This window comes from Anomalospiza imberbis, chromosome 3, assembly GCF_031753505.1.
Source record: "Anomalospiza imberbis isolate Cuckoo-Finch-1a 21T00152 chromosome 3, ASM3175350v1, whole genome shotgun sequence".
Classification (NCBI taxonomy): domain Eukaryota; kingdom Metazoa; phylum Chordata; class Aves; order Passeriformes; family Viduidae; genus Anomalospiza; species Anomalospiza imberbis.
In genome coordinates this window covers 67,011,671-67,038,477 of record NC_089683.1, presented here as the reverse complement: position 1 = coordinate 67,038,477, position 26,807 = coordinate 67,011,671, and the positions used below count along the sequence as shown (strand labels likewise).

Genomic DNA, 26,807 nt, shown 5'->3' with positions numbered 1-26,807 from the left:
GTATCTGTCTTACACATATCTAAAGTTTGTTTTAATATATCTACTCCTGTTTTCCATCCTTTGTGTTCCCTTTTTTTTCTAATACAATCCCTACATAGATATAACTTTAGCTGTCTTATTACCCAGTGACATTTTATAAATTCTTATATATATATATATATACACACACATATATATATATGTATATATATAGCCACGGAATGAGCTGCATAACATGCAAAAAAAGGATTTCCTTACTCATAGGTGGTAAATGACTGCAGCTGGTCACACATACACTTAAAAGCACTAACTCTTGGAGACAGAGAAGTTAAAATACAAAGGGCTTTCCTCTTGCATGATAATAATATCTTTCCTATTGTAGAAAAACCTTTATGCTACACAGCTCTGTTACAGTCTGCCTGTGTTTTGAATGTTTTCTTTTCCAAGGTTAAAACCCCTGTAAATTACAATTACTTTGCAAAAAAGTTCAAAATATATAAATATACAGAATATGACTTACTGTGACAGATAGATACTTATTTTATTCTGACCATTCAGGCATTCCCTTATGAATTTTCCCTTCCCATGTTGTCTTTTCTAAGATACATGCATGGAAAAGGATCCCACAAAGGCATTGCCACTGGGTAACAAGACCTTGTAAACTGAAATCTGGATTACGCAATCAGGCAGCAACATGGAGATTAGAAAAGAACAAGGGAGTTTATACTCAGAAATTTCACTCTGCAAGTTTTGAAGTAATGAAATGACCAACACAAGGGAGCATCTACAAAACTATGTTATTCTTGCAATGAAAACACACAATGTGTCTGCACAAATGCTTTAAGCTCCATTTCCCCTTAAAACATAGTTGATGGATGCTGGCAAAGTATCTGCAACCATATCAAAATAAAAATCCAACCAAACATGTTCATAAATCAATACAGCTCCTGCCCACCAGTGATTTTTGCAGTAATTGCCACTGACTCCCAGGAAGGCTGTGATTTCCATCACAGTGATGAAACATAATCTCTCTTTCCTCCCTGTCTTAAAGGATGTTTTCTGTTAGTCCTGTCCCATTGTCCACTTACTCCTTTAAAAAAAACTAGGATGTTCTGGCCACCATGAGCAAGTGCAATGGGAAATCAACACTTGTGTAATTACAGCATTAACAGGGTTATCTTGCTTCTTACATTACCTTAAGGGTTATGTTTGTGGAATAATGCAAACTTTTCTACTTCTTAGAACAACAATCCATAAATATCCAAGAGAGCCAGGGAGAACTGCAGCACATTTCACTACCAGAGTTCAGAAACAAGCAGTACTCTGCAGTAATAGGAGGAATTGAAAGCCTGTGTGAAAACCCATAGTAGAAGAGAGCGTATTTTACTCAAGTCTAACATTCGGCAACCATGTTATTCAGATGGTAACATAAAGTGAAGTTAAAATAAACACGCTTCATAAAGCTCAAGGCTAGGAGAAGAATCAAAAAATACAGGGTGGCAGATGATAATTAATTCTTATGCAGTGACTCTGGTTAAAAGAATTTGGGCTTGGCTTTCCATTATTCCTTTATGGGCAACAAAATAATAGTATCTGTAAGTGCTATCTGACTGTTAATTGATTTTTGAAGGATTTTTTGAACTTTTTTTAAAATAACCTGCACAATTAGCCTGCAACAGAATAATTTTTGTCACAGACTTCATATCTTGCAAGCAAGCAAAAATTTATTTTTATAAATCTAGAGAACACAAACACTTCATAATTTTAAATACTCCTCTGACATTACAAAGAAGAAACAGTCCCTCAAACTTCAGAGAAGCTAAGAAGTGAGATACATATTGGTGAAAGGGACATCTTTTCCATAGGTGCTGCCTCATAATTAGATGTTTGCCCAAAGACAACCCTTCTGAAGTCATTTGGTTAGAAAACTCTCCTGATAAGTGCAAGCTGTGGCTTTGAATCCCAGTAGTCTATTAGGATGCTTCCAAGAAATTCTCCTTAAGCCTTGATTCCCCACATTCAAAAAACAAAATCCCCTAAGAAGTTCATCTACCAGCAACAAGAAAAAATAACGTTTCAAATTACTATGCTGCTGTGATTTGTATAAGTTCTCTGCGCTTGGTTAGATCTTTGCTTCTCAGACAAGGGTGGTTCCGGCTGCATGTGGAAGACAACGGAAATATTTTGAACTTGACATGAGGTACTAAAATTATTTTGCTTGACTTTGAGTCAGACTTTCAGCCAGGGAGGCTACGTTTCAGATGAACACAGCTTCTCTGGATCTCACTGACTTCAGAGACCTGAAATGAACTTTTTCCTGTCAGTAAAATTATTGTGACTTTGCTTCGAGCAGTTTTTAACCCAGTTCACAGTGAATTGAATTTTCTTTGTCTAAACTACTCCTGTATTTTTCACAGGAGACACAGTTCTGCTCTGCACTGCTGACAGACTTCACACAGTGGAAAATTTTTCTTGTGCCTTTGTCCTATTGCATGGAAAACTGAAGGGAAAGATGTTGAATTTCCGGTTAGATTTTTCAATATCCACTAACAAAGTGCATGGATATTATACAATACCGCAACAACAGTAGCCACACCTTTCCCTGTAACACCTTGTTTCTGCTTTTCCACTTTGTGCAAGATGACAAATCAACTGATTCTCACCATCACTGATACTTACATCCTCAGAGCTAATTATCACTTCACTCTTTCCTCTACAACACAGCTGAGATGCTCCAATTCTACTGCTACCTCATTCTTAGCATCTCCAAGACCCTGCTTGTGCTTCCTACAGACAAGTCTATTACTCAGACCCTTATTAACCCTTAAGAATAGATAAGTCCTGTTCCTTGACTTGTCGAAAGACTCCTCTCATTCATGCAAAACACAGCTGCAATAGCCATCTTCCTCACCTGTCAAATTGATCATGTCAAGTCACTCCCTCTTTGAAGCTTTCCATTTCTATCACATCAAATTTAAGCTTCTTGTCATCACAGTCAAAGCTTTAAATTGCCTGTCCCCTTGGCCAGTTTTCCTTATGCTCTGAATTCCCTAGAGCAAAGAGCGTCCTCCTTGAACACTTGTAAAATCATTAGTTGTATGACAGAGGTTATTACCACAAATAAATCACAAACAATAAAAAACCTCAGCAAACCTCATTTTTTATTTCACTGTTAACCTTGCAAGCTAATTCCTACAGCTCAGACACTAGTGAGATAAATTTCACTTTCCAGTTGACATCTGAAAAATTTCTAAATTATTGGCCTCAAAACCTCTCTTCCCAGAGTACCAGATACAATTGCAGCATAGAGAAACAGCAATGTGCAGAATGCACAGAAATGTTTTAAATAACAAAACTGAGGACTAAAAAACCAACGTCAATTCCCTCCAAGGGAGGTTTACACAACAGCAAACAATACTTTTGCTTCTAAATAAAATTCTATGAAGATTTTTATGACTCTATGCACAATATATCAGACCATAAACAAATTGCTATCCCATGTCACTCTGCAGAGTAGCCCTCTTTCTCAGGTGTCTCAGACTTGCAAGAAAATTTCACAACTCCTTTCACTGCTTCATAAGATTATTCTGCATAGTAACCTTATGTGCTTTTTCATCTACTTTAATATAAAACTCATATGTAAGTAGTACATTTGTGTGGTGCTTGACTGACTGCAAGGAAAGACTTCAAAGCCAGAAAAGCTGTGAACCTTGTTGCTATATCTTCCCCATTTTTTTATTTCCAGATTCTCAACAACTTGCTACAAATACACAAAAAACCTCTTTTATGCATAGGCTTTCTGTGGATGACCAGATTCTTTAGCATTACATGTTGAAAAAATAAGAGACAACTGTGCATCATCATCCAACTCTTCTCCAAGAGTATGTCATTCTGAATTTGAGACAAGGGCTAACTAGCTGAAAGGTTCTATATCTGCTCTGAAGCACTTCCCTCTTTATGTATATACCAACTCTCTGTGTGTTAATTAAGACAAGCTAGATTTCCACTTGAGCTAACTTCAATATGTCAACATCTGTAGCAGATTTAATCCCCTTTTCTATAGCTGCATTTACATCAAATGCATGCTATATTTTTATCAATTCCTTGCTTGCTCATGGCAGATTTAAACACCCGTGACAGCTCAGCACAAAAGGACGACTCAAGCTTTTAAGAATTCCAGGAAGTGCCACTGAAAAACCTCCTTAGGCAACCACGCTGCCCTACAGCCTTCACATATCCTCTGTGACAGTAAAAGTACCTGTTGCTCTTACCATTATTCCCTCCTCTCCTTTTATTACTTAACCATTTCACTCACACACTGAAATTACTCTTCAATATTTATAGTTAATGAAAAAAAGATTAGCATCTGTTAAGTTCATGTAAATATTTTGGGCACAGCAGGTGGATTCAAATAGGAAAACATGCAATAAAAACTATTGGGATTTTTTTTCCTGCAGCAGCTATATTTCCACAATCCTGCCACAAGTTCACAAAAAACTATAAAAAATGCATAATGACAGAAAATCTGGTGGATGCATCTGATTCCCAGATCTCTGCTACTACTGTCTTCTGTGCACCTTTGTCTCCTGATCTTGACTTTATTTTCTCCTCTGGTTATGATTCTGGGACATTATGAGCAAAGATCTGAAGTACACTGCTACTGCAGGAGGAGCTCCTAGTGTTGCCAACTCTACTGCCGTTCCCCTGCTTTGATCCCAGTCATTTCAACTTCCCCTCATCTTCCTTTGCACCACATCAAGTACTTGTCTAATTTTGCACTGGGTAGACTCATTCCTCAGAAACAAAGCCTGAGCAGAGAAGCTAAAGAACTTCTGCTGAATTAGCAACCTAAACCTTTAAATGAAAAGTTAGGAGTCAAAGCTGTGGCAAAGGAGATGGGTAGAACCGTGTGGTTTAGGAGCAGACAGAAGGAGCAAGGGAGGACTTGTCTCTACACCTCTCAATGAGTTCAGCTGTAACATGTAATTGCCTCTCTAGGCTGTGGCTCCACAGCAGGCAAAGCAGAACAGCTACTGCTTACTTGGACCTGTGCTTCACTGGCTCAGTGTGGTGAAATGCAAGTTTGGTGAAAACAACAACTGTCAAACGTGAGTAGGATATGCGTGGCAAAGAAAGGGGCAGATTGTGACTGTGGAGACAACAGTGAGACCAACCTAAATTGCTGTTATGTGCTTGCAAGAGCTTCAATTATTTTTCTGAGACAGGAACTTGTCTCATCTGCATTCATATGATACAACTTTAAACTCAATAAGGCCATTAAGTGTAATCACACTGGAAAAATAATAAAACAGATAAAATAAGATGTCAAATTGAACATGTCACTTTATGATGTTTGCTGAACTAGCCGCATTCCTTGTAAGTGATAGCATCAGATCCATCACAGATTTGGCTTAGAAAATACGTCAGTATATTTAACAGAGCTCATACAGATATTCAAAATGACAGAGTCCAGCATAAAATGCTTTCATTTTGGAAGATCTATGAGCATCAGGAAGACAGCTATAAATCCTTTATTTTTTGCTTCCAGTCTATTTTTCCTAAGACAGACAGAAGAGATGCATCGATTTAAATACCCTACACTAATGTAGCAATGCGTGGGACCTTGTTTAGAAAACTGATGCTCTTTCTGCAACAATTTGTAACCCTTTTTAAAGGCTCTTGAAAGCTTAAATAAAATCTGACAGTTTTTCTTCCTACCATATGTAGAAGTAATGAATCTATCAAGTCTCTTGAGGCAGCCAGCAATTATCTCTGACATTAGATACAACATACTTGCATTTAGCCACACAAACATAATTTTAACTATGGGCCAGAATAATTAAAACTTTCAAAGCTACTATGAAGTAAGGACAGAACAGCTGGCAAAATGAAAACATACTGCAAATAGATTTCAAAATTGCAATGTGCTGATTTTCTCCTGATTGCAGTTGTAGCACTTAAGGCTATCCATCAAAAGATGTTCAGTGAAGCAGTTTGGCCCATTCCACCACTGAAGCGTTTGTGCACCTGCAGACTCACTCACTAGCTCTTAACAGATTCAATTCTCTTTAGGTCTGGGGCACACCTTCTCTGAATATTTTGGTGCTGCTTTGAACTCACTCTCCTTCAGTCCTTACTCTGACTGCAGGTTCCCCTTTTTCCTAGTTTTACCAATTCTGGCTAAAGAAGGGAATTATTTAATCCCCTCTGTACATCAGGTTTTGGAAATTCTAACTCAAACAATAATAATAAAGGTACTGGGATTGCCTACTCTTGTCTAATCTCAGTTTCCAGAATATGAAAATTTCCAGTATTCTAGGGCAGGCAGAACGTCTTGTTTTCTTGTTCTCCAGTCATCTTTGCACAGGGATGGTTAACAAGCTCTTGAATGCACTGTCTCTCTGCCGTGTAGAAAGGCTGAGAAGTGTCAGATATTATAAGTTATTCAGTGATGGTTTCTCAGAAAATTCACTGTCCCTGCCAACAGGGCCAACTTCAAGACACAGCCCAAATTCAGGATCACCTTCCAATGGCTCTTGAGAAAAGCTGTCAAATGTTCCTCTCAGCAGGTAATACAACTGCAGTACAGTCCTGGCCAAAGGTTAAATTTGTTCCTGCAGTAATACAAGATGAAGACCCTAAAGTAAGACAGTGGCAGTTTGACAGAGATGTATCTTACTGTCATCTTTGAAAATTCGTAGTTTCAGGCCTGTATGAGTTACAGCTACAGTGACTGCTACTATGCAACCCAGTGAGAAGCTTCCTATCTTTTCTTTTCATCTTCACCTATCAAGTTCTTAAGTCTTCATCACAGGAGAAACTCAGTCTGCTTTGTCCTCTTTCCTCTCAGAGCAGATGTTTACTACAGATAAGCAATTTGTTTCCAGATGACTGCATACACTAGCAAGACCTGCTTTGTGAGTATCTTACATGCTGTGTGTATAGGTCAGCAACTACCTGTGAACAAACCAAAAGCTACACAAAACCTGCAGCTGCTGATATGCCCAGTCATGTTCACATCAGCTCCAGTGTGCTTCAGCACAGGTACAAGCTGAGCACTAGACCTCTTCCACAGCAGAGTCCTTCCTGCAGTGAAGGACTATGCATACAGGACAGTAAATTCCATTTTTACTGTAGTGCTCTCATCTCCATATGGAAACAGTGTGCCTTTTAATATACAGGGTCTGTTGTATAGGACCGATAGAGATCAGAAGCTCTGTACTGAGACTGGAGGGGGTGGGAATAGACCAAAAAACAAAAGAGCAAAAAAACCAGAAAAACTAAATTCCACAGTGACTACTTGCATGAGTCAGCATGTCTACACTACAGCAGAGAAACAGAGCTCTATTTTAAATTATTTTAATTTCCTTCACCCACTCCCTAAAAGTCATGAACCTGAGACCCCTGAAGTCAAAGTTTCCTGGCACTGAAGATCAAGCCTGCTTGGTCTTTGCTCCCTTTGGAAAATCCTTGTTGTCAGCACCATTGGAATTTTTCAGTCTTGTTTGAAAAAAGTTGCTTTTAGTCTCAGCTCTACAAGACGGAAGGCTTCCCCACCATTCTACATTTACAATCATAAACCCACTGCATGTTTGAAATAGACACATATAACCTTACTAAGTTTTCAGAATGGCTATGGTTAAAATTTATTTTGATCACCGCTACAGCTTTCTATTGTTAGAGCATGATGAAAATTAACAGATTTGATGTATACTGTGAAGGTGCATGTTAACTTTTGAGCCTGACACAGCAACTAGAGGGAGAAGCAGTACAGTAATTAACTATCTGGATGTTGTAGCACTATTAATTAGATACTGCAAAAGCTGATTTAGCTTCACAACAATTTTCACTGAGGTAGTCACTTCAAGCACTTCTTAAAGGGGTCTTTCTGTCAATCATACAGAAATATTCATGTTTTGCTTCTTTTTTTTTTATCCAAACTGTCATAACATACTTAAAAATCTGGCACACAAAAGAATGAAGATCAAACTATGCCTCCTCTCATTTTCTCTGCAATCAAAACAAATTCAATACTTGAAACATCAGGCCTATATGACTTGTGCACAATGTGTCCCAGCGTAGCCATATTTAGTTTGTGAATGATTTCACATACAAGGACAAAGCGAAAGCTCATTCACTGCTTCCACTCTTCCTCAAAGGTGATCCAAGTAAAACCCGAAAGTTTTAAAGAAATCTACGTTTTCCACTGATAGAGAAAAGGAAACCGATCTAAGAAAGCAAGACAGCTTTCTCCAGAATAAAAAAATTTTAAGGCTTCTAGCTCTTATATACCAAGCTTACAAGATGTGTCATGTCCGCAAATTGTTGCACTTGTAGCTGGCATTTTAGAATTAATTGGGTGGGTGGATGGTTAAATGACAAGTACTGTATATCTTTAGCCCTCAAGGAAGAGAGTACTTTAGATCTCCTTAATATGTCAATTTTTCCTCCTTCTTTTAGGTAATAAATTTTTCCAGGAAAAGGTCAGACCAGAGTGACAGAAAATCTGATTTGAAGGCTTTTAGGAGTCATGAAAGTAACATATCCTGCTGTATTTAGCCAGGCTGGATTTGTGCAGAAACCTGCACAATGCAAAAACACAGGAGGATGTGCAGTGGAGGGGAAATAAAAAATCCTAAACACCAAAACCAAACAAACAATAAAAAAAAGAAAAAAAAGGGAAAAAAAAAGCAAGAAACAAACTCTCCACAAAGTTCTCCCAAAAACAAAACCAGCAAGGGAAGGAAAGAGGTAATGATACTTGGTTTTGAATACAAAGCCTATTATATCTACTCTAGCACAACTTTTTACCATTTCTCCAAACAAAAATAGCTACTTCTTTAGATTATTTTAGAACAAGTTGGGGTAAATGCAGGTTTGAATGGCAGTGAACCTTTCAAAAATCATGAGAGCTCAACTGTGAGGTGACTTGCATCTCTTCAAAACATGTTGACCAGAAGAGGTGAGCTAATGCAGAGGGAAGATGAGCATTAGCAGGTTTAAAGCTCATGATAATGCAGTGATCTAGCTCCAAGACACATACAATAAAGCTTCTTCGAAGACTTATTTCATTGCATTCTTTACCAAACAAGGAAATCTCCTCTAATCTGCTAGTAAAGGAAATGACAAGTGTGAACAAAAAATGAACTGGTTATAGGCTATTCAACCTTAGATTATATTATTCTGAACTGTTAATTAAACTCTTTTTATAGCTCTCTCCTGAGTCTGCCTGGGGCTATACCTTTAAATTACCTTTTAATGGGAAATTGATGTGAACAGCATGCAGCCACAAGACCAGGGAAATGTGTCCCCATTCTTAGGATGTCTGCTGTGCACATCAATGGACATGAGGGGGTTCATGTAGAACTGCTACCTCTATTCTTGGCTGAGTGAGGAGACAGCCAATTAATTGGCTGTCAGGAAATGCATACAGCACTGTAACAGTTGGATGGAAAAAAAGAGAGCATACAAATCAGAGAAAAGAACACAAGATAAGCAGGTCAACTATCATAAAAAGTGTGGAAAGAAAAAATAACTATTGGAAACAGACAAACACAACAGTGGCTCAAACGTTCAATTCACTGTATTTATACTGATGTAAGCTTGGCCAACATGTATATACAATGACATAAATCACACTATGATATATTCTGGACTATTTCCAAAAGCCTCATTTACATTTAGAAGGTAACCCCTGGTAGCACATGTCAGATGAATGGTGTAAATGAGATTATTGATATGATAAACTGTTACAAAAGAAAACAGAGAAATAGCAATGGCTTTATGTTATAGTTTTAAGTTAGGAATGCAGGATAACACTAAAGGGGTTATTGGATTGTTTCATTATTATGTCTGTCTTGTTTTGCAGAAAATACAAGTCTGATGCAGCCTGTAGCTTTAGCATCTTAAAGCTCTTGTCAAACACAGGGTTTTCTATTGGGTCTAGCCTGAGAAAATCCAGGCAAAAATCAATTATATAAAATGCAAGGAATGAATTTATACTGACAAAAAGGCAAACTGTGTCAAATAGGTCATAAATAGAATGAAACAAAATCAACATAAATACTGCCCTCATGTTCCATCATAGAAAAATCAGCTTTCACAAATGTATTCAGGGGAAGTCTAACTTGGAATAAGAGGACTGGCAGAAAACATTTAGAATTCTACTATCTAAAGAAAGACAACACCATTTTCTAAGACTTAAAAGAAAAACTACATGGAAAAATCACTAAATGACATAGAAATGGTCAAGGTGTTAATTGAACTTCAGCAGTGGTATAAATCAGAATAGCTATGATGGGACCTGAATTCATAACAGAATTACAGGTCAGGTGCGTGCCCCACTGCTCAGGCATCCCTGAAACTGGGGAAGTGAAAATATAACAGCTTCAAGGAACAATTACTGAAACAGTTTTTTTTTTTTAAATATGTATTTAGCAACATTAAATTATTCTATCCTTACATGATAAACTGCTATATAGTATAAAAACCAAAAGCCAGTGCATTATTACAGAGTTACAGGACAGACTTTACGTTTTACTAAAAAAAATAAATACATAGACATAAACATCTTGTTAAAGTTTGAATCACATAGAAGTTGATGTTTAGAAAGAAGTATCAAGAGTAACTACATCAGTGCAGCACCATGCTGTGCACTTACGTTCTTAGATATTTCTAAACAATCATCACAATTTTAACTAAGAAGCAAGAAGCTAATCATATTCAGCAGAGCAGAAACAGGCCTAAGATCACAAGGCTGAGCATTTTGGTTCTACAACAGTAATCCATATAAAACAACATTTAGGATATATGACAGTGTCTACTTCATTAAATATTTCTTAAACAGCACCCATGTCTTTTGTTTGAATACACAAGGGCTGATCATGAGATTAGAAAAGCAGATAATTCAGCATTTCATAACCAAAATCTTATCCTCCTTTTTTCCTCCTTAAGCAGAGCCAGCAGGAGACAAAGTAATGATTTGCCATTCCAACAGGTTATCAGCTAATTGATAGAGTCTTGTTGGGTAGAAGGAGCAAGGAGGGAATGGTAGGAATGGGTCACATCCTGCTGACTCAACACAGCTCAAAAAAAGCCCTATATTTGAAGGAGGAAGGCAAATACTCATGATGGATAAATTCCTTCCTGTTTCCTCAAAGAAAAGGAATGTGATATTTGCATGCAAATAGCATCCTCATGAATGATCATTTCCATATATTTCCACTATATTTCAGGATGTTGACATGCTACCTGATCTTTAAAATTCCTGAATATGACTGTTGAACCTTATTTGTCTCTCCTAAAATTATATTGCAATTGCCAAGAAACTGCATTTCTCGAGAGAACCTCAGCAAAGATAATCAAGTAGCACATAATAAAAAGTCAGGGGCTGATTTCCCCTCCTAAGAAAGATGTGTTCTTCTTGAGAAGGTCACGGACCACCCAAAAGATCACAATAAACTACAGACAATTGACTAAGGTCTTAGCCTACCTAGTAATTTTGAAGCAGGTAGATGGAACACTTTACCACACAAAATCTACAATGCACAGCTGGAAACAAAAGAGTAGACAGCATTTAGACTGTCAAGTGCTTAAAGGCATACAGAGGCATCCAACAGGATGTAAACACACCTTGTTGCAACTTAAATAATTTTAAATGGATACTTTTCATGGAGGGGTTATTCAGAGTGGAGTCTAACTCTTAAACAACATGATTTTGCTGTTTAACTGCCATGCTCACTACTATTGATAAAATACCACCCCACACGGGGAAAAGAAATCATTACAGCAGACAAAAAGCTTTGCCAGTGGCAACACTGAGAAAGTAACTTTAAATAGTGAGTTGTTGCAATTGAAACAAATTGCTGAAATATATTTTTTATTTAAACTCAGCTCTAGTATCAGACTACTTTAAAATGTAATCAAGCACAGTTAATTACTGTCAGTTACTTGTTCTTACACTGTGTATAGGTGTCACATGTTGAAAAAAAGATTGCTAAAACACATTCTCACTCCCTCTCCCTGGGAAAGACAAAAAATACTCAAGGATCCAGAAGGAAAAAAGGCTGCTGCTGGCTACTGTTTCAAATTGTACTGCATCACTCTTCCATTCAGCTGTATAAATGCAAGATACAGAATGAAAAATATTACTGATATTCCCAGTGCACCAAAGTAGAACACACAATTTATTTGTATACACTTTTCTTGGGCTTGAATGCTGATGTCCACAGAGCCTTTACAATAAATTTTTCATTTGTTTTCCTTATGGAGAGAAAGACTGAAAGAAGGAAAATAAGGGAGAAGGGATGCACAGGCTACCTACAAAAATAATAGAAAACCCTTCAAACTGAAAGCCCACCACTTCAGACAGCTTTTAGTTAGGAAAAAATACAAAGCACTATATTCATTTATCATCACACTCATAAAATATTTCTAAAAAAAACCCCTACCTATTCTCTTCCCTCAAATCCTCTCCTGTCATATCTACAAGAGCTTGATAATAGTGTAGGCAATGCATTATTGCAGAACTATTCATAACCTTGGATTTTACAGTTTAGTATCAAATGTTGTTAGGAATATACCTTAATTCATAAATATTTTTCCAGACATACTGTATCATACAGATTATGCGACACATACTATTTCTAATAAAATTGATTTTTAAGCATGATTTACAGATAGACATACAACTGTAGAATGCATATTTTTAAAGATAGCATTTAAAAACTTTAGAACCCCCACAGTGCTGAAAGGCTGCCCTCAGAAAGGACTGTGTCAGGATGAAGGCAGCTACAGCCTAAGAAGCAAGGAGTGCATGCATCCTTGGGCACCTCACATGGCACACAAATATACTCCATTCTTCCCTCTCCTCCTTCCAGATGCCAGCACAGATGCTCATAGTTGTACTCTCCTACTAAACAATGTGTTTGGATGTCTCAACATTTCAGGCATTTCTTCTTTTTATACAGTGATGTCATAGACTGGTTCACAACACTTACAACTTTAGTCTGATATCTTCAATAGCCATATATATAAACACCAGCTAACAGAAATATCAAGAAGAGAACAATGACCTGAATTTGCAATTAGTGTCCAGGTACTTTTTGAATCCCTCATGGGCCAATCAACCCTCATTTGGTTCAAAAATGCTCACAAGTAACAAAGTTTCCCAGGTGGTATTCAATTTAAGTAACAGTTTACTGATTGATATGCTATAAAAATCTTTAAAAGAATATTTTTAGATTAACTTTCTTTATCCACTTGTATTATCTGACTCTTTCTGCTACACACAAGAGGAAAGATGTAGGAAGCATGCAATACTAAAGGGTTTATCCTCCTTCCATATTACCCATTTTAAGATCAATACCTGAGGGACTTAAGCAACTGCATAATAAAGCATGGCAGAAAGCCCAACAAAGCTATTGCCAATACAAGAAAATAGTCTTAGGCACTAGAGGGAGCATCTGCCTTTACAGTAACTGAACAAATGTTTCCATGTCCCTACAACATATTCTGTATTACACACAAAAATAATTTTGCACATTGTGTATAAGGTACAAGTCCTAACTTTTCCATGAAAGACAAACAAATAAAAGAAATATCAATGTTATAAAATCATTACTTTAAATAAATATGCCTTCTTGTCTATTTGACTTATTCAACACAAATTTTAATTTTTTTTTTTCCTAAATTTCAGACTTGGAAAGCAAACCTTTCCTGCAGAATTATCTAAATAGCCTAACAGCATTACAATAACATGGCTACACTGTTCAGGAAAAGAAAGTAATGACATTTTACTTTAAGGACACAGCTTCAGACTTCTGCAGACATACACATCTTGGCTAACTGCCTAGACTCCCCATGAGAGAAGGGCATTTCTGGGCTGTGATTCACCTGACCGACTCTAGGCAGCTGTCAGAGGATTAATGTGTGAATCATACTCCCCAAGCACCACCTCTGTGAACAGCAAAAGTAGCTGAACTCACATGTGGATGTGTACGCCCCAGATAATTATCTCACAAGGTTCGCACCCAAAAACATAGAGAGAATACACTAAGAAAAAACACATGTGGCAACATCAGTGATTGTAAACTTGGGTGGGGGGCAGAAATTGTACAGTGGATCACAGTGGCTGGTTACCTGGACTGTACTGGCAGCATGAACTTATTGCACATTTTCTAGTACTATAAAACTCTTCATTCTTGCTACATGTAACAGATTCAGTTAGGAAAGCAAAGACACAAAGAGCAGAAATCCCTTAATAAATCCTTTAAAAAAATAAGATAACTTAAACACATACCAAACTTGTATTCAGAACCATTTGAAACACTATTACGCTTTCATCTCCTTAGAGTGATTGGAAACTGTTGTATTGTGTTTTTATATCTTTGTAACAGTTCTGTAATGGTTTGCCCCTTCACCCCCCATTTTCTCCCAATGGTTCCACCCTGAGCTCTCCCACCCCTCCTCCAATGCCACCCCTCCCTGGTGCCCTGTCCATCACGCAGCTCCTAATCCCATCCTGCCAAAATCTTCCACCTTGGGCATCGAGTGAGTGGACAAAGGCCAGGGGTCCCTCCCTTAACCTTCCCCCATTGGCTTATGTTTCTGTCTGTCCCTCTGCCTTCCATTCCCCCAGACTCCCCCATTGGGTGGTGGGCATCCTTCCCCCTTGTCTCCGCCCTGGTACTTAAGGTGATTACAAAAGCTATGTGACTCACTTTAGGCCAGGGACATGGAACTCAGAGCTCCCCGGAGCTTACAATACACCTGAGACTTTTCCCTGGCCGTGAGTCGACTCACTCATTACCTTCTTGGACGCCGCCTCTTCTCCATACAAGGCAGACAGCGCAGAGTTCTGTTTTAGTCGTTCCCCGAATCTGCCGCGAGAAACAGGGGAGTGTCCCCCGCTGCTGACCATGCCTCTGCTGGGCAGGCGAAGCCAGGGGGCTTCAGAGAGAGCACAGCGGCAGGAAACAGAAAATATCTGACACCCAGGGTTCTCCTTAATGCCTCAACCTTGCTGTGAATTCCCTTGCTTACTGGAAGGTTTACATACTCACTTCAAGATAGCCCTCAGCTCTCTGTCTGGACCCTGCTGCTAAGAATCACAGCTTAGTTTACCATGGCAGTTTAGTAGCCATGGTTTTAATATCAGGCATTATGTTCCCAGACTTTGTGCCAAGCCCTGAAGCAGGAAATTCTATTTTCAAATCCATCAAATTGGTACTGCTGCAGTCAAGGTTATGAAATTATATAATTTTAGCTTGTTGTGCAGTTTCTTACTGTTGTCTACAATGATCAGCCACATAAGACAGGATTTAAATTTTGGGAAGAAATATTAACTCTGCTTATGTCCTCTAAACAGAATACAGTGACCATGGTTTTCCAGAATTTTTTTTAGAAAGCTACTTTCTTCTTCCCCTCGGCACAAAGGTCCTTGCTCATTGTGAAGGACAATGCATCATAAAGGCAAAATTACCACAGTTCCTTCAGTTATTCTTCCAAATGTATAAAGCAAAGTGATCTCCAAATAGGACTTTTACTGAAAGAAGATAAGAGACAAACAGCCTCCAAAGTTCAAAGCTGGGTTCACAAACCCACTGGTTTTTGACTCTAATAAAGCTGAATATAAATTATTGTACCAAAAGGATCTGAGCTCCTGTAAATTTCAGATCTCTTTGAAAATATTTCTCTTTGCACTTCAAACGTTTCTGCAGTACTGTAGCAAAGCCTCCAGAAAACTAACATAAGCATTTATCTTCAAAGCAATAATAAAAAGAATATAGAAAACTTACAAAATAAAACTTAAAACATAAATTATTGAAGATTTAGCCACTATAAAAGATTTCAGAATATAAATATAAATATATATATATTTGGTACTGCAGTAATAAGGCATCTGGAAATTCTGATTGGCATTGAGGTTTGTTAGTCACAAAGATGGTGCTTGAACTGCAGGGTACCTGACCTAAGCATGTATGGGTGCAAGGAAAAAAAAATAAATTAAAAAGGGACAATACAATTAAAAGGAATTACTTGGTCTAGACTTGTCCTAACATGAAGCTGGAACATTACAAGACTAATAATTTAAAGATGAGCAGGGGTGATGAAATAGGCTTTCATCTTTTTCACTTTCTCCATTCACTCAGTGTGAGCTTTTGCACAAACAAAATGCTCAGTTCCCTCATGTTGGTACACAATATATTCCTCCCTGTGCAAGAGAACAATCTGTTTTCAAATCATTATGTGAACTCAGATTCACTTGCCAGGAGATGTGTATTTGGGGCAGCTAAGCAGCACATATATTAAAATCTTTGATTCCTGGGTATGTGGGAGACATGCTGTTGGCCTCTGTGCACCTTAAGGCAGAGGTGATAACACTACAACGATGAAATAACTGTGGAATCAGATAACCCCATTTTTTTCCCCTTGTGAAACAAAAGTTACTGTGGTCAGTAATACCATACTATGGAGGCAGAACATTTCAAGTCTAGGAAATTACTCCTTCCCAATCGCTAAACAGTTTAAAAAAGCAGGCACAACTCCTTCAGTAACAACTTTTTATGGACTTCAATATTTTTTTCTCTAAAACAGCTGAATTTTTAAAAAGCAGCTGAAAAGACATGTATGAAAAGTGATTGGTTCTGACCCACAGGCTTCATTCTGTTTAACTGGGACCACCAACATTAACAGCTATATCCTGTGCTGGGTGAACTAAAAATACAGCAGACCACACTCAGTCTAGGACAATGAAGAAGCAAAAGTCCTGTTTATGTCTCCAAGATGTTTTAAACAGTTTAAAGGATGATTGATAATTCACATCAGCTCCTTCCCCCAGTTACCAGGACAGTTTCATCCCCCAAAAGCGCCACAGCAGTTTCTTTGGTCCACAGGTTTCCTCCCAAGCACAATGAATTGTGCATCATGTTGTGAGAGAGAAGGCTACAAATTACATATATCACTCCTCCTCCATTCCTTGTGCTTTGTGGAGTAAGGGGGGAAAAAACCCCACTTTGGAGAAATTTAATTCCTTGTATGTTTCAAAAACAAAGCTTCAGCTATACAGGAAAGCTCTAATTGTTGCGGTTTTTGGTGGTTGTTTTTTTCTTTAACTTAGCAGTGAAATCTACTAAGGCTGTGTCTCTTTAGAAGAAGGTTACAGATAGTTACATTTTTGTAAGCTCTGAAAATACACAGTAGAGCCCACTAACCATTTTCTTTACAAACTGTGGAACACTTGCTGTATCAGAAGCAATCCATAAATATGTATTACAACTTTATAAATATGTATTGTGTTACAGATGAAGAAAACAACTGAGTAGAAGACCTCATAATTGCTATGGTCCTTTTTTAAAAAATGAAAAAATCCCCACGTAATTCCATAGGGAACTACTTTACATGCAAGTATGGAAAGATAGTATAGCAAAATAGTTTCTAGTTCTTTGTACTTGAACATAGCATTTGCAGGATTCCGGCCTTTTTGTCAGGTTGGGCTTTTATTTATTCATTTATTTAGGTTTGTGGGTTTGTTTTTTTGTTTTTTTTGGGTTTTTTTTAAGTTCTTTTTAGTTTAAACTGAGGCAAAAGGAGTGCAGAATGACCTGTTTGGTTTATTGGGAAAAGGACAGTAGATAGAGCAATTTTGTATTCATGCACATGGGAACAGTGCTCATTCAAGTCCACAACACTTCAATTATTGTATTATTTTTTCCTTCTAAGGCTATCAAATGCAATAGTATTCAGTTGTGATCACTTCCTGAAGCTATTGCTTTGAGTATGCCACCCACATATTCCATCTAACATTTTCTATTAGACTGAAAGAAGAGTAGACACATGACTATAATTTTATGCAAGTTCATGTTATTAAGCAAGCTAATCAGCTATTGAAGCCTGGCTGTATGTTTTGAAATTCATAAATAGAAGAAAAAAAATAGTTGGTTGAACTTTTCTTAAAAAATATGCAGGTTTTCAAATTTATTCTTCCCATCTAAAACATTCCCAATTTAAGAAACCTACAGATCAGCCAGGAGCTGCACACACCTCAAACACTGGGCAGAGGCACTGCTGAAAGAATCTTCAGCTGTTCAGCACTGAGCTGATGAGAGCTATTGGAAGTCACACACAAGTCCATTGGTTTGGGCTATGGAATCCTGGATGTTAAGTGAAAACACCTGCAACCTGAACCAACAGAGAGGAAAAAAAAGACCTGAAGCCCAAGACTCGCCATCTAGAAAAATTAGTTTACTAACACTTTGCTTTAGTGGAGAATTGGAAGGCAGAAGAACAGATTGTGTAACATTTAAAGTAAAAATCAACAGTGATAATATCTGTAAATGGCAATTATTTATTATTTTAAAAATAGAGGAATGAACAAGATTATAATGAAAGAAGGATGCTTATTACTGGGAATATCATCTGTACCTCAGTTCATCAATCAGACATTACCCAACTGTATATTTTTCTATGCAAAATAGTACCTTATAGACATAGAAGATCTCTAAGCAATTATTACCATATGTTGCAGGCTCCTTTACCAAAGGTGAGTGTAAGAAAGACTAAGAATCATAATATAAGCAAGGCATAAGGATGGGGATTTGAACCATCTTCATGCTCAAGAACATGGCCTTCAGACTCTTTACCATGTGTCTTTGATGTCATTTGTAAAGGTCATTATATCTCCATTCCCAGGGTTAAGCCCAAAGAATTTCCAACCCACAAGGCAATATTTGAGCAAATGGAGTGCTGCAATTTGGAGAATCCAGCTCAAATTGAGCTAGTCTCCTCTAGAAAGAAAACTGTAATAAAAGGCAGTAACTTCATCTGCAGGAGAAACTTGAGTTTTTCTAACATCCTTGTGCATATTCAGTCCACCTAACTTTACAAATGAACAGTGAAAGAGGTCTCCAATACTTCATAACCTCTATCATTCTTTCATTATTTTTCCACACAAAATTACTCCAGACTAGGGAGGTCTTTAGAAAAGCATGAAATACACCAGGTAGGCTACAGAGAAGGGTCACCACTAAGAACATTACATAAAGTGACATGGTCACATGTAACTGTATCTTCCATGTAAAGCATCATCAGACTGATGCTTTACAGCAGGCAGTCAGGGTTAGAACCCTGTCTTTCTATGGAACCACCTACTCTCTTGTGGCAGAGGAAGGTTTGGGCAGTACATCTTCAATTTTCAGGAGAAAAACAGTACTGCCATCTGAATATAACATAACTCTGTTTAATATTCTGCAATTTAAATGAAAACAACAGCAGACTTTGCAATTCAGTAACCTGAAGTTCTAAATTAATGAACATGGGATGATGAGAGTGGAATATAAATGAAAGGGCTCAGCACTAGAATTCCCACAAATAAAGATCCAAGGATTTGAGAAACAATTTACAAAAACACCTGATTGTTTTGCTGCTATTTTTCAGTAAGGACTGGATAATAGCATTAATGCAGTGCTGTTTTCTGGCACTGATGTAGATCTTTATTGAAACTAAGTGTCTTATTACAAAATGAAAAGATAATTTACTGGGAGTTTATGAGTAAGAAATTATTTTACACTTTCTAATCTCCCTCCCATCCAAACACCATAAATGTTTTATTGTTCTCCAGAGAGCATGTCTCTGGTGGAATATAAAGATGGTGCTTACAGCAGCATTTTAAGACAGTTAGTAGTTAATCATATGTAAAACTGTTAAAAACTAAGGGACCAAATAATTTTTAAACCTCCCTCATGCATCCTGTAATTGTGCCTTGGGAGTCTGACAGCCTGATGAATACTGGGTCAAAGTTTCGCAGAACACAGAGTGTTTAGGTGACTGAGTAGGTAACAAAGTAATGAAAGCATGATAATTACAAGGAAAAAAGGCTTAAGGAAAAGCCTTACAGGAAATGCAGATGTGTAAACATGTCCTTCAGCCAGGAAACATAACCAAGGGTTCTAAAATTCAAGTGACAGGGCAGACGCATAGAACACAAGAAGGGCAAGCACTGTATTGCCTACACTGGTGTATTTAACATACCTTCTTAGTATCATATTGAAATGGGACACAAGATTTGTCTACAACATCTCATGAGATTTTTCCTGTTCATCCATCAGAACTGACTGCCACTTCATTTCTTAATTCTTTGGACTCTCATTTGAGTCCTCTTTTGGGCTGACATCATTGCCACTCCAACAGATGTAACATAGCCTGTAGCTCTTACACATTCAAACCCTAATTAGAAAATCAGAGTTGAAGGCAAGGCATTGTCTCACAGGAGCACATGTACTATGGTGACCAGAGAACCCCTGTTAATCACCATTAAAGGATGACCTCCATGCTCTGAACAAAGTCTCTGGTTTTTGTCCCATGTGGAGCTTGTTATGAAGGGGCTTTATCTTATCTGTCTTTTAAGCAATGGCTTTAGGGAGTTGACCATTCTTGGACTCAAGCCCTATCATCATATCATCAAAGTTTCTGCTCATCATATAATTTGCAATAAGATTGATGATCCTGCATTTTATTAAAAAAACCAAAACAACCCGAACACCCACCCCCAGAACAAACAAAAACCCAACAAAACTGGACCACAAAAAAACCAAAACCAAACCAAAACCCAAAGCCAAAAAAATCAAAATTATCCCCAAACTCATCTTTATAAAAAAAGGGTAACAATTCCTAAAAGTTTTAGACTCTATGCTTATTTTTGCTGAGAGAAGCCCAAGAGGCTGAGTTTTGTTGGTTTGCTTCAAGCACACCAGTTAGCAATGCAGCTCCATTGGCTCAGTGTGAGCAACCTCTGACTCCTTGGCTGCCTGCTCCCCTCAAACATGAAAAGAACTGTATGACTTCAGCAATCAAAACAGCCTTTGAAAGCCACACTGATTCCCCTACTACATGAGGCAATAAAACACAATTTTAGTCTCCTCCTGAAATCACTTATATTTTGAGCACAATTTATTCCTAAGTTGGTTTTCTATTACTAACTTGTTGAAATGAAAATTCAAACGTTTCAGTATGAGTTACCTATAAAGACTGTGAACTGCATTCACTGACTTGCCCAAGAAGGAACAAGGGACAAAGAGAAGCCTAAAATCAAAACTAATTCACTTGGGGTGTTGGAAGTCCTGTCAACATTACAATGTGAGGTTTTGCAGTTTAGTAGCATGGCTATATACATAAAGCCATACAAATACATTTTTCCTTCTTTCCATGTTTACAATATTTTTAATATGTCACAAATAAACCTAAAATTATTCTTCCTGGATATCAGTATGCCTGATAATCTTTACAGAGTATCTGGCTATTAAGTGTGGAAACTCACTTTTCAACTTTCACAGCACTGAAAAAAACAGTATACACATTTATTTTTTATTTTTCACATTTTGGGAACAAAAGGAAGGAAATTTTGTAATAATAATATTCAGAATATCACATTCAGAACTTTGGAAATGTAAAAGAGAACAGGTCTAAAATCTGACTGGATCACACAGAAGTGAAAAACATGTCTCTACTTACTGCTCAGCTGGCAAAGCCACTGTTTGTGTGAATGCCAAAGAAAATTAAATAATATTCATTTGGAAGCCATTCAGGGTTTCATTTCACATGATTATAATGAATTAAATGCAGACAAGATTCATAGCATCAAAGTACTCAATCAAAATAAAACAATGAGAAAACAGGCAAGAAAGCTTGATGATTTAAATATGAACAATTCTATCACAAAGCAAATAATTTTCAGCGACACAGCCAGGGGAAAATAGGTAAACATTACACACTTGGCCTTTTAGTTTGCTTGCACCTACTGTAGAATGAACACCATTTGTTTGAAAATATATACTAGTACATTAAAAAGTGAAACAGACTTGATTGACAGAGAGGGACAGGGATTAAAAGCCCCAAGGTTTAGTAGCCTAAAGGCAGCCATGACAAACTGCTGCCAGTTGCCCAAAGCCTGCACAGCTACTCAAGCAAACAATCCTCAAAATAGTAATATGTGGCTGAGGACAATCCCTGCTGTGCAGAGCTGAATTTCAAACTGGGCTCAAGAGAAGGGAAAACATCAACACAATCACACACCAGTCACTCACATCTTACATTCATTATCAGGTTTTTCAAAGGAATCCCCAAGGCAGCTATATTTCACAGAATTGAAGGTTTAAAATAAAAGAAAAGGAAAAGAAAACGAAAGCAACCCCCTCTACTCAAAACTATATTTATTCTATTTTCTAAATGGGCAATAAAACATATGAAATAAAATTGCTCAAGTAGACTTTGAGACATAAATGTTTTTTTAGAAAATGAAAAATAAATATTAAGAAAATACATAACAAGAATAACACTGCTACCAGGCAATTGAATGCCATCCAATATATAAATTCTTAGCCAAATACTATATAATTTTAGCTTACTTTCCAGGAAAGCCTGCAAAGAAATTTTGATTTGCTATACAGAAAACATAGCTACCCCTCTTGTCCTTTCCTCTGTGAAAATTCTATCACTGCAAGTACCTAGTATCAGCAGTAGGATGTGATATGTTAATGTGTTCTAATTTTGATTACTTCAGCAGAACTGATGTGTGAAGAAATTAAAGTCTGTGCATTAGACAGATTAATAGTCTAGGATGAATAAAATACGCAATTAGAAAACTGTTTAAATTAAGAAGAGAATTTGCAGAGAGGAGGGCACATTACATTCATGTGAATGGCAATCTACTGATTTTTTGTGTGTTTTCTGGTGTCAGACTGAAATTTTCTTTATTAGGTACTCTTAAAAGAGTTGGAAAAAATTAATAAAGACTTCAGAAGGATTTATGTACATTTTACTGATCTAATGTGCTTCAAGAAAGCCAGCAGTCAAAAGTAAGGCAACGTTTAGTAGTTCATGCAGAGAGTAAGCAATCAAAACACAAGTCTCATTGATACGTTACACGTGCAGATGAGAATGTTAAGCCCAGCCTGGGAGTTGTTGGTTGTATTTATGTTCGCTTTACTGCAAGACCTCCATAGTCCTCATCCAGTACTGCCCTAGTGGGAACCCTTCTTTCACACTGCCCTTTTACTCTGGTGGGAAGTATTTAATAAAAAATCCTGAGATTAAACAGATCAGAACAGCTAGTGACACTGACTGCAGCCAGCAATGTCATTGTCATTACCCCATTCAATGAATTACACATCATTCTCACAAAGGAAATGCGGCAACCAGCAAACCCTGTTTGTGTAGGGCACAGATGGGAAAGCTCCCTCCCTCTGCTAATTGTCTGGGAAGGAAACTCATTAAGTAGTGTTTTTCACCTGTCACAGCCCAAGAGCAAACTTAGCAGCCCTCTCAGCTGCCCACTTGTAGGGGAAGGCATAGCTGATGCTACACTAGGCTTTCCTCTGCTACTAAATAAATGTCCTGTTTCTCAACAAAAAAGAGCAAAGGACCATCCCTCTAACAATTAAGCTCCAGCAGACTCCAATGTCATATGCACCATTAAGTTCTAGCACCGCCCCAAATAAATGTTACAATTCCTGATTTTCATAGGCAGTAAATCATGAGTAATCTAGAGGATGAGTTCTGCATTTTGTTAGGGCATTTTTCCTTCTCGTTTAAAGCACTGTCAGCACAATGAAGCTTTATAAAAAGACATTTACATTTAAAAAAATAAAAAAATATGTTTATTTTCAAATTACTTTTACTTTTTCATAAACCAGACCTGTTATTATTTGCACTTACTAGAAAAAAATTTAAAATATAATACTGAGAGGTTTTTTTCTGCTTTGTGCTCTATTATACTGCTTAATTTAATAGCAGCATAATTTTGTAAAATTCAAAGAACCAAATATGTATACAACATTAGTGTAAATCTCTGACAGACCAGAAAATTTTTAATTACTGTGTTACACTAGTATAAAACAGAACAGGATTTAGATTTTGGCATTTGCTAGAATTATTAAAATAGTTCCTACACACTTGTGCTACTTCATTGTGTTACAAAATTCACCAGTGGACTCAGAGAAAAATTAATTACTACACCCAAAAAATCTTACACAATTGCAATGTTACATCCAAAAAGAGTAGATATTGAAACTATAACAGAAGAATATACCACTGTAATTATGTCTACTCATATAAAGACAACAAGGGAAAAGAAAAAAAAATCCAAGAGTTATACATCTCACAAAAAATAATACATGCAGTTACTTCAGAGTACAACAGCACTCAGCAAGAATGCACAGTTCTTACAGAGACATAAGTAGAGAAAGAATAGCAAAGAGTTTTAAAGAAGGGGTTTGTGCAAGCTCAGGAGCAGACAGCATGCCCCTCCCCAAAATACAACTCTTAAAGGGAGTTCACCAGTTTCCTGTCAAACGGCTCAGCAAAGTGGGAGAGTGGACATAAATCAAATCCATAATCAAAATTTCTCCCACTGCTTCTTTTCTCTGACTTCTCCCACCCCAAAGAAAACCTCACAAATGCTTATCTCTACTTCTATATATCATGGCTGGGCTCTCCTGCACACAAACCTGTCCTTTTATTTTAAATGGTTTGCAGGAAGAACAGATTTTACTTCAAAGCAATGCTGCTTTCAAAGAGCTGCTCAGCTACCAGTCTATTTTAATTTATGATTTGCATGCCATCTCTAAACCACTGAAGAATTTTCTCTCACAATGACTGCCGATAAATAATACAGAGCATGGACACTGAAACTGAAAGAAGAATTAAGGAGAATAGTCCCAAAATTAATCCCGTTGATAGGAAAAAGACCATGTGGCAGGTTTATTAAAAGGATTGGTCCCAATACCTCAGCCACTTTTCTAATTTAGCATGTTTTTCAAGTTCTGCTCTCATTATGCTTTCATTGAGTCCTTACATAATACAACAAACTAAGAATTTAGGTAAGATTACTCACTTTCTGCCTTAGCCATAAATCAAGATCCAACTGTTGTAGAAAATAAAATGAAGAACAAATGTATACTTCTTCATTTTAGTAAAATATTATCCATAGGGAAGGAGGGGCGATGGCTCTGTAAAACCAGTAAAATAAAAAGAGCAGTGCAGGTCAGCCCAACAGCCCTCTCTAAATTCTGTTTTCCATCAGCCTCATTGGCAGTTTAAAGAAGAAACACGATGGGGAGCAGTGAAGTAGCTCTGTAGATCTTCTTGGCTGAACTCTAGCCAAGTATGGAAAGCTGCGTGCAAGACTGTCACTGGTCAGTCTGATGCAAGGGAAAGATGTCCATAAGAGCAGGTTCACACCCGAACTACCCAGTGCAAAAGCAGGATGGTAACAAATGGTAAAGGATCACAAATAACAAGCAAAGACAAGTTTCTGTATAGTAAAGAAGGAGCAAATGCACAGATTCAAAGAGTAGCACAGTACATGCAATAGGTCATGAAGAGTACATATTATGCAGCAACTCAAAAGGAGGTAAAGCAAGCAAGCTTCCTCTGTAGAGGAAAAAGAAGGATCAATAATGAGAAGAGCCAGGATGAAACTGTCTGTCTTCATTTTCTTCTGCCAGCTAAAAAAGCTGCTGCTGAAGTAACAATTGGAAAACAAGTAAAATATGAAGAGAGACTCCCAAAAATGTAATTTTCAGACTCACAATTCACACTTTATTGCTTGCCTACAGGGTAGGCAAATTCAAGACCATGCTGCTTTTATTTTTCTTTAATTTCTTTCCACAAAACATGATGGTAACAATCATCAGGTTAGACAAATTTGTTGCATATACTAAATTTGCCTATTTTTCTACTCTGTGTCCTACTTTCATTGAAAATTCTCCAAATAAAACTATTGTGTAAGCTCTTTGGTTTCACTGGGCTCTATAAAGATTGCCACAATGTTATAAAACATCCAAAAGAACATGCACAAACCCCCACAGTCACTGCCATCCCATTTGAAATGTTTTGTTCGTGTCTTGCTTCAGATGGAATATCCCCATTATGTTCTCAGATATCAGACAGGTCTCGTGAACACAATGCTGTCAAACTATAATGGACAAATAAATTTTTTTTCCATAATTTGTTTTGCTTGTATGAAGAACTGAGCCAAGTATCTACTAAGTTATATCATTTCCTTCAGTGAAACTAATTTAAAAGGAAAATGAATCATGGGAAAGACAAAGACGATATCAGCTATTCTACATCCACCCTGTTCCTTCCTGTATCTGTGCCTGGAAAAACCAAGCAACGTAATAACAATAGAGTAAACTCTGACCTCCTACAATGCCATTGAAGTCAACGATGTTACAGCATGAATGAAGCTGGCGTAAGGTCAAAATTTAATTTTTACCAATGCCAAAGTCTACCCCAGCATGTAAATGTTTTCCAATTATTTGACAACATGAAGATAACCTTTCTGTTAAAAGCACAGAATGCCGTATCCATTTAAACTGGAATTGTGCAGGAAGGCAGGAAGCATACCATAGACTTAAAACTAAGTTAATGCTTCAGGAGAATAACAGAATAAGTGCTCTAACAAGCTGCATGAATGATTAGTAGGAACAGCAGCAATGTATTTCCACAAACAAACAAAATCCCATCTTGTTTGCTTCACTGAGAAGACAAACTTTAAGATATGAGGGACAATGTCATAGCTGTGAATAAGTAATTTTTTTATCATAAGTTCTCGTGTCAGGTATATTCATGCATTCTCTTAGGAAGGTCATCCTTTAGGACAAAATTTCTATGCTTGATTTGTTCCCATGATTTCTGAGGGTAATCTGTCATTCTTGTGAAAATTCATATATTAAAAAAAAAAAAAACAACAAAAAAAACCCAAAGAAACCAAATCCCCCAAACAAAACAAAAAACCCACAGCAAACACTGAAGCATAGAAGTACTCTATC

At 37.2% G+C, this 26,807-nt stretch overlaps 1 protein-coding gene and 1 long non-coding RNA gene across 4 annotated transcripts in view; both read right to left on the bottom strand.

Moving 5' to 3' along the window:
* Positions 1 to 26,807, bottom strand: part of LOC137470989 (SAM and SH3 domain-containing protein 1-like) — a 531,744-nt gene that overhangs the window by 427,102 nt on the left and 77,835 nt on the right. The gene's annotated exons all lie outside the window — the stretch shown is intronic.
* Positions 180 to 18,090, bottom strand: LOC137469934 (uncharacterized). The gene is made up of 3 exons (XR_010996803.1): positions 17,998 to 18,090; positions 2,065 to 2,136; positions 180 to 869 (listed from the first exon to the last, which is right to left on the bottom strand). It is a non-coding gene; the product is annotated as an uncharacterized lncRNA (long non-coding RNA).